Source organism: Rhincodon typus, chromosome 5 (assembly GCF_021869965.1).
Source record: "Rhincodon typus isolate 14 chromosome 5, sRhiTyp1.1, whole genome shotgun sequence".
NCBI classification, from domain to species: domain Eukaryota; kingdom Metazoa; phylum Chordata; class Chondrichthyes; order Orectolobiformes; family Rhincodontidae; genus Rhincodon; species Rhincodon typus.
The window spans coordinates 12,808,944-12,818,580 of NC_063336.1; positions in this window are offsets into that span (position 1 = coordinate 12,808,944).

Here is a 9,637-nt window from a genome sequence, read left to right on the forward strand (position 1 = left end):
AGGGCCACTGACTGTGTAACTGTACAGGGTCAGGATTTATTCAGCAGCGTTAGGGCCACTCACTGTGTAACCGTACAGGGTAAGTTTTATTCAGCAGGGTAAGGGACACTCACTGTGTAACCATACAGAGTCAGTATTTATTCAGCAGGGTAAGGGCCACTCACTGTGTAACTGCATATAATTTACGTAGCTCATTCATCCCAGAAGCAGAACCTTAAGGCTGTGGGACATGCTTGTTCTGAGCTGCCACTGGCTGTAAACTCTCTTTGATGGAGGAGTGCTAAAAAGGGGTAATATCAGACTCGAAACGTTAACTCTCCCCATAGATGCTGACAGACCTGCTGAACTTCTTCAGCATTCTCTGTATTTGCTTCAGACTTCCAGCAACCATAGCATTTTTCTTTGATTTGCTTTCCTTTCGAACCTATCTGCCCTCTCATCTGAATATGATGGAAGCTGGGGTGCTGTATTCAAGAAGAGCGGGAGAGAGATTGCTGATGACCCAGCCTCTGTCAATACCATTAAAGCAGATAACCAGGTTATTATCACATCGCTGTCTGTTGGAGATGGCTGTATGCAAATTAGCTGCCATGTTCCCATATATTACAACTGTGACCACACTTCAAAGAAAAAGCACCTTGTTGGTTTATAGTATTTTGGGATGTCTCTTGTTCATGGAAAGCACTATGTAAATTCAACTCTTTCTTGATTAAGCAGTAGGAGTAATTCAGCAAATTGAGCCAATTCTACATAATTAGACCACGTCCAGGGATATGGGACAAGTGCAGGAAATTGGGATTAGTGAACTTTTAGTAGTAGGTATGTCGGTGCAGTCTTGATGGGCCGAAGGGCCTTCTCTGTCCTGTATGAATCTATGAATCTATGAATGTCTGACATATCTTAATGCCAGTTACCCACTTTGGTTTTCACAACATAGGAGAAGGAGCAAGCCATTCAGCCCATTCGAAATGATCATGACTGACCCAACAACTTCAATACCTTTTTTTATATACTATTTCTGTATCCCTTTATACTATTAATATTTAAAAGTCTATCATCCCTCCCTGAAAAATATTCAATAACTTGGTTTCCACAGCCCTTTGGGTAGGGAATTCCAAATATTCACAACTCCCTGCTCAAACCTTTTGCAAAAAATGGCTAACATTCCATTAAACTCCCTGATGGCTTGGTGAGATTGATGTGCAACTTTTAGTACCCTTTCTGCAGCAGCCTTCATGTGCTAAGGTGATGGTCTGTGCTGAGATGATCAACTCTGTGTTCAGCATCATCTGGTGTGATTCAGGAGCCCCATTCTGGCATGGTAGATACTGTCATATTTGTTGTAGAAGAAAATAGTAGGCTGTGAAGAAACAGTACCATACCATTGATACCATTCACCAGAAACTGAACTGGACCCACCACATGTACACAGTGGCTACAAGGTCATAGACTAGGAATACTGCAGCAAGTAACTCACTTACTGACTACCCAAAGCCTGTCCACCATCTGCAAGGCGCAAGCCAGGAGTGTGATAAAATACTTCCCACTTGCCTGGATGGATGCAGCTCCAACAACACTCAAGAAGCTTGATACTATCCAGGGCAAAGCACAAAGCAGCCCACTTGACTGGCACCACATCCACAGGCATCCACTCCCTCCACCACTGATTCTCAATCACAGCAGTGTGTACTATCTACAAGATGCACTGCAGAAATTCACCAAAGAAGTTAGACAACACTTTCCAATCCGATAATCATTACCATCTAGAAGGACAAGGGTAACAGATGCATGGGAACACCACCACCTGCAAGTTTCCATTCAAAGCCACTCACTACCCTGACTTGGAAACATATTTCTATGTGTCACTGGGTCAAAGTCCTGGAATTCCCTTCTTAACTTCATTGTGGATTCCGCAGCACATGGATTGCAGCAGTTCAAGAAGGCAGCTCACTAGCACCTTCCCAAGGGCAATTATGAATGAGCAATAAATGCTGGCCCAGCTAGATATGCCCACATCCCATGAATAAAGACCAGTTCCGAGGTTGGTAGTGCTGATATGTGAAGAGAATCTGGTTTGATTAGGATTATATTCACCACAGTTTCAAAGAATGCATGGTTGTGGTTGGGACAGGGGGGATCTTCAGGGGTGGATTTTGTAGAAACCTGTGAAATTCTGATAGAACTATAGTATATGCAGGAAGGATGTTCCTGGTGACTGGCAAATCCAGAACCAGGGGTCACGATCTAAGGATGTGGGGTAGGCCATTTAGTGTTGAGTTTATGGAATTCTCTGCCACAGAAAGCGATGTAAGCCAAAACATTGAATGATTGCAAGAAGAATTTACATATCATTCTTCAGGCTGAAGGGGATTAAAGGGTATGGGGAGAAAGCAGGAACGGGGCACTGCATTGGATGATTAACTATGATCATATTGAATGGTGGAGCAGGTCCGACAGCGAATGATCTACTCCTGCCCATATTTCCTATGTTTCTCCGTGTTAAAGCAAGCATTGGCCTTTGAGCAATCCTTATGCAATAATATATCTGCAAATCACAGGTTTGACATTTTCGGTTGACCTCTGGCTGAAGCAGTTTTGTTTTGATAGAAATGGTAGAAGCAGCGGCAATAAATGAGAGTGGTGGGGGGGAAGGGAGGAGAGACGGTGCTGAAGCCAGATGTTGAGTCTGGGGATTGGAGCAGCCTTGTGATCTGTGATCAGCCTTCCTGAACCTGAACTGAATGAGAGGAGCGACAGTACAAGGAATTGTGTGGGTTGAGTCATCTCGATAAACCTCTAATTTAATTTAATGTTATTAAAATGAATCAACTATAAAGTAAGACTGGATCAATTAATTTGCATAAAAACTATAGCCACTTTAAACATGTGTCATATAATTACAGTTAACGTTCAATTAATTACTCAGATTTAAGAGAATAAAGTTCAAATTAAATAACAAGGGATAGTAACATTAAAGGATTCTACATATTTCTCGCAAATTAAAATCTGAGATTCTTGGGCATGAGGAGATAAGTAACAATATTCAAGTTAACCTTTTAAAATGAAATTGTGAAAGTGCACAAGAAGCAGCTGTTTTAAGAGTAACTGGTGACTTTTTATTTAGAGTCATAGAATTGTACAGCACAGAAACAGACGCTTCCATCTAACTCATCCATGCTAACCAAATATCCCAAACTAGTCCCTTTTGCCAGCATTTGGCCCATATCCCTTTAAATCCATCCTATTCATGTACCCATCCAGATGCCTTTAATATGTTGTAACTGTACCAGCCTCCACCACTTCCTCTTGCAGCTCATTTCATACATGCACCACCCTCTGCATGAAAAAGTTGCCCCTTAGGTCCCTTGTAAATCTTTCTCCTCTCACCTTAAACCTACGCCCTCTGGTTTTGGACTCCCCTACCCTAGGGAAAAGACTTTGGTTATTCACCCTATCCATGCCTCTTATGATTTTATAAAACTCTATAAGGTGATCCCTCAGCCTCTGACATTCCAGGGAAAGTATCCCCAGCCTATTCAGCCTCTCCTTTTCGCATAAACCCTTGCTTAATTTAATTCTGCGATGTCAGTTAAAAGCCTAATAATTAGAAGGAAAGTAAGGAATCTCAGTCCTGTAGAATCCAGTTCCTACACCCTTGAGAACGAAAAAAATGTCATGACAAACAAGCTTATGGGCTAAGTACTGGAAAGGGAGATTAACGTAGATAGGTTGGTGCAGTCTTGATGGGCCGAAGGACCTCTTAGATGCTGTACAATTCTCTATCTATGAGTTCCACGTGTAAATCATAGGACATTTCTCATCTTCAGCAGCCACTGATATCCATCTGCGAGGTGGGGAGCTCTTTGGGTAACACATTCTGGAAGGTGGTGAAAGGCTGCTTAAGGCTGTGTAGGAAGAGAAGGGATTGCTTACTGCCAGACAATTCTGAAAGATCAGAAAAACTCTCTAGACTCTCCAGCCATATTTGCTGCTAGATACTGGTGTAATTGACCCTGTATCTGGGACACGCACCCATTGATACTGACAGGGTATTCCATATTTGGAGAAACACAATGGTACATCCCATGGGTGCAAATGTGAATCCGGAATGGTATGCAGCTTCCCAGTCAAGGTCAAAGATGCCATTGAATAGATACAAAGCACTCTGAAGAGGGAATATGATTTGGGAGTGTGGCCTTGCTCTACATCGATACCAATGAAATTGGTAGATGGATTTCATAGATCTGGAAAGGAGACTAGCAAGCAGGATCTGGCATATATCAAGCTCTGAATCCCACGTCAGCCTGTAGTTGGTACAGACATGGGAGGATAGAGCAGATGTATGCATGTCTGGAAAGATAGTCCAGAAGGAGGGGCTGTAGTTTCCTGAAACCTTGGGTGGAGCTTTGGGGGAGGTGTGAGCTCTACATGTCAAACAGATCGGAGACCAATGTCCTCATGGGTTGGTTTGCTAGTGCTGTTTGAAAGAAATTAGATTAACTTGCCACTTGGTTGCTTGACTAACTTTGCAACAGGGAAGCATTAATGAGGAAAAACAAGGAGCACAAACAACTGGGACAGACAGATAACATTACTATCAGAAATAGAAAGGCATTGGGTGGGGTTAGAGTAGGGGTTTGAAATTATGTCTACATTAGGGTTACTGCGCATGTGTGTAATTACAGGGAGTCCAGTAAATTGAGGTTGATGTACTCCAGTCACTGACAGCCAAATGAGTCGATTATTCTTTTCATGATGATGGAGACCTGGCTCAAGAAAATAGCAATTCTAGGCACTAGCTAGTTCTGGATACAAGGTGTTTAGCAAATATGGGAAAGAAATGATAAGGAAGGAAAGAAAGGGAGAGGGATGGCAGTATTGATTAAGGAAGTTATTACAGTGCTGGAGAGGGAAGATGACAGAGGCATAAAGGAAAAATTCATTTGTTTAAGAACTAACAGGTAAAGCCTATCAAATAGTTCTAATAGGGAAATGTTAATCCCTTTGTATAGCCTAGGATAGCACTAGTGCGAAGTACAGAGAGTGCAAGAATTTCTGAAGTGTGTACGCAGGTTCTGAGGTTCTGATGTATCTGATCCAAAAAGGAAGGAAGCAATGTTGCACATTATTCTTGGAAAGGAGTTAGATCAAGCAGATCAAGTGGAGGCACATTTAGGGAGTAGTGATCATAATGTCATAGGGTTTGGGCTAGCTATGGAAAAGTACAAAGAGCAATTTAGCATAAATATGATTAATGGGAGGAAGGTCAATTTCAGCAGGATGAGAAAGGATTTGTCTGAGTGAGTTGGAGTGAAAGATTGACAATCAGAACTGTAAGAGAAACATAAATTACTGTCAGAGTGGGTATAATCCCATGGAGGAGGAACATGGACAAAACCAGAGCTTCCTGGAGGAAGAAAGAGATGAAGAGTAAATGAAGAAAGGGAGAGACTACATAGGGTTGATGTCAGGTAAATAATAAAATTGGGAGCCAGGCTTTAACATCTTTCTTTAATTAAGGTGCCCAGAACTGAACATATTATATCTGACATCAATGATAATAAACATAAAAATCTATTTGGTTTTCTAATGTTCCTTATATTAGGAAATCTGCTATACCTAACCCTATGTAAGGTCCAGAATACAGCAATGTGGTTCACCCTTAAATGCTCTTTGAAATTGTATAGCAAACATCTCAGTTTCATTCAAGAAGGTGTCTCAGCTTAAAAGAAAATTGGGAATGGATAATAAATGAATTTAAAATAAAATTTCTCTAAGGCTCTATTTGAGAGATTTCTCTGATATGTTGGTTAACATATTACTTTTAAAAACTTATCAAAATGCGCTCAACACAAAATGGCTGTTATATTTCTGCATGACAACAGTGACTGGAGCTGTGGATCATGGACTTAGGGACATTTTGAGGTCTTGAAAGTCATTACACAAAATTAAAATCCTTCCTTTAATATGGTATCATCTAAGAATCAAGCAAACTTTGGCATGATTATCTTAGTTAAGACATATCTTTCTCTCCCAAGTATTGATAGGTTTGAGGGTTCCTTCAAGTTGCCTCTGGTAAGGGAGAACTGCAATATATGAGCCACAACTATACACAGACCTGGGAACTGCTCCCAGTCATCCACAGGTATCACTTCAGAAAAGCCATGGCTGACTTTGATTAAGAGCAAAATCTAAAAGTGGCAAAAGGTATTGCAACGTGAACACTGTTCCCTGAACTCTTGAGTCCTTTATTAAGAAAGATTTAGCTAACCAGTTTTTACTGTCCAAATACAGGGACATGTCAGAGGTTCACAATGTAATTGATTGCAAATCAATTTCTTCTTTATTACTGTAATAAATTACTCACAGCGTTAGCCCATTTGTCATTAGCATGTCTGCAGATGACCTTATAGTATTTCCATGACTGAAAACTAATTTGAGGGCTATGTGAAGGTAACAGTTACTATGCGGGAAAAGGCATTTAGTAGCATGCAATTAAGCTCATCCCTTTGCTGGCCAAACTCACTTATCAAGGTTAATAAAATCTAAAGTTGTCTAAGTCCTACTGGACCACAGGGCTGCTGTCTCATTAGAAACAGGTGACTGTTGGAGGTTTAGCCTGAGGGACACCATGCCTCAGGTGAGTGGAAAGATTGGGAAGGAGGGTCCTTCATGTTAACCTCAGCCAGTGTGAGAATTGAATCCATGTTATTGATGTCATTCTGCATGGCATACCAGCGATCCAGCTAACTGATTGCACTACCACCCCCTCCTCCAACTCCCTGTTAGAGTAGTCAACCAAATCAAAGAAATAGGAGCAAGAGTAGGCCATTTGGCCCCTCAAGTCTGCCCGACCATTCAATCTCGTTCCAACTTCACATAGCTCTCAACTCCCTGATATTTGAAAAATCCACCTACCTCCCCTTTAAATACTTTCAGTGATCTAGCCTCCACAACTCTCTGGGCTAGATATTGGCTACATTCTGGGAGAAGAAATTCCTTTGCATCTCAGTTTTAAATGAGAGTTCTCTTATTTTGTAGCTACTTCCCTTGTTCAAGACTCCCCCGCGAGTGTAAACATATTTTCCACATTTGCCCTGTCAAACCTCCTCAGATACTTATTTGCCTCAATAAGATCACCCCTCATTCTTCTAAACTCTACTGAATAAAAACCAAACATGTTTAACCATTCTCAATAAGATGACTCCTTCATCCCAGAAATCAGCCTAGTGAATCTCTTTAGAACTGCTTCTAATGTCAGTTTTTAAAACTCTGGGACCGAAACTGTACATAGTGTTCTCCATGTAGCTTCACCAACACCCTTTGCAGTTGTAACAAGGCTTCCGTGTTTTAAGTCCTTGCAATAAATATAAAGGTTCCATCATCTGTTTAGTTACTTGCTGCATGTGCATGGTAGCTTTTTGTATTTCATGCAAAAGAACACCCTGAACCCTCTCCATTTAATCAGTTAGTCATTCCCAAGTTAAGTCAGACATTGTGAGCACAATTTAAAGTGGGATAACCTGGAAATATCAAGCATCCAATCAGTTGAATAATGAGACATTTATTTAGCAAGACATAAAGTTAAGGACTGCAAACATAACAAGGTCCTCATGCCCTTTGCACTAAGCAGAGATTGTTGCTAGATTACCAACAGGATCTGAAACAATTAAACAAAGTCCAAACACAGTTCATTCATCCTGGATAAAAGCAAAATACTGCAGCTCCTGGACATTCTGAAATAAGCAAAGATGGCAGAACAAGCGGAAAGGTTAAATGTTGGGAATTGTCAAAAGTCTTGTTTTTTCATGGTTGGTGGTAGGATAAGAAGCTGGTATTTAAGGATGTGCCATTTGCAGTTAATGGGGCTGACAACAAGCAGTAGTTGTCAGTAATAGACTTCTCTCGTTACTGCTTCATGATAATGTCGCCCCAATATCCAGAAATCTGTTGGAAATTGCTTCAGATTATGAGAAAGGCTTTGCCAGACTTCTTGTGTGTTCCTCCCAGATTTCTCACCATAACTCACATCATTCAGTCCTCTTAACTGTGCACTAAACACCTATATATGTGAGAGCGTTGTGATCCACTCAGAGGCTGGCAGCCTGGAAGGCAGTGCTGACGTCAGCAAGTGTGGCACTAACAAAGAGACAGAGGCTGCCAGCCTCCAAGTGATTGCAAAGTGTGGGAGCTGTAGGAATGCAAACAAAGAGCCATTGGTTGCATCCTATGTAGATGTAAGAAGTCATAGAGTCATTGAATCATAGAGTCATTGAATCATAGAGTCATGCAGCATGGAAACAGGCCCTTCAGCCCAAATCGTCCATCCCAACCAGGTTTCTTAAACTGGTCCCATTTGCCTGCATTTGACCCATATCCCTCTAAACCTTTTCTATCCATGTACCTGTCCAATGTCTTTAAATGTTGCAACTGTACCAGCCTCTACCACTTCCTCTGGCAACTCATTCCATACACGCACCACTCTGCATGAAAAAGTTGCCCCTCAGGTCCCTTTTAAATCTTTCCCCTCTCACCTTGAACCAATGGCCTCTAGTTTTGGACTCCCCTACCCTGGGGCAAAGGCCTTGGTTGTTCACTTTTTCTATGCCCAGCATGATTTTATTAACTTCAATAAGGTCACCCCTCAGCTTCTGACGTTCCAGGGAAAAAAGTCCCAGCCTATCGAGAACAAAAACAGAAATTGATGCAAAAGCTCTGGCAGCATCTGTGAAGAAAAATCAGAGTTAACATTTGGGGTCTGGTAACCCTTCCTCAGAGCATATCGAAGCTCTCATTATAAGTCAAACCTTCCAGTCCTGGAAACATTCTTGTCAATCTTTTCTGCACCATTTCCAGTTTAATAACATCCTTCCTATAGCTGGGCAGAACTCCAAATGTGGGTTTACCATGTCTTGTACAGCTGTAACTTGACATTCCAGTTCCCATGTTCAATGCTCTGACTGATGAAAGCAAGCTTACCAAACATCCGCTCCACACTCCCCTCCAGCTCCACCACACCCAGCACTTTTCCCTGCAACCGCAGGAAGTGCTACACCTGTCCCCATACCTCCTCCCTCATCCCCATCCCAGGCCCCAAGAAGACTTTCCACATCAAGCAGATGTTCACCTGCACATCTGCCAATGTGGTATACTGCATCCGCTGTACCCGGTGTGGCTTCCTCTACATCGGGGAAACCAAGCGGAGACTCGGGGACCGCTTTGCAGAACACCTACGCTCGGTTCGCAACAAACAACTGCACCTCCCAGCCGCGAACCATTTCAACTCCCCCTCCCATTCCTCAGATGACATGTCCATCCTGGGCCTCCTGCAGTGCCACAACGATGCCACCCGAAGGTTGCAGGAACAGCAACTCATATTCCGCTTGGGAACCCTGCAGCCCAATGGTATCAATGTGGATTTCACAAGTTTCAAATTCTCCCCTCTCCCCACCACATCCCAAAACCAGTCCAGCTTGTCCCTGCCTCCCTAACCTGTTCTTCCTCCCACCTATCCCCTCCTCCCACCTCAAGCCGCACCTCCATCTCCTACCGACCAACCTCATCCCGCCCCCTTGACCTGTCCGTCCTCCCTGGACTGACCTATCCCCTTCCTAACTCCCTACCTACACTCACCTTT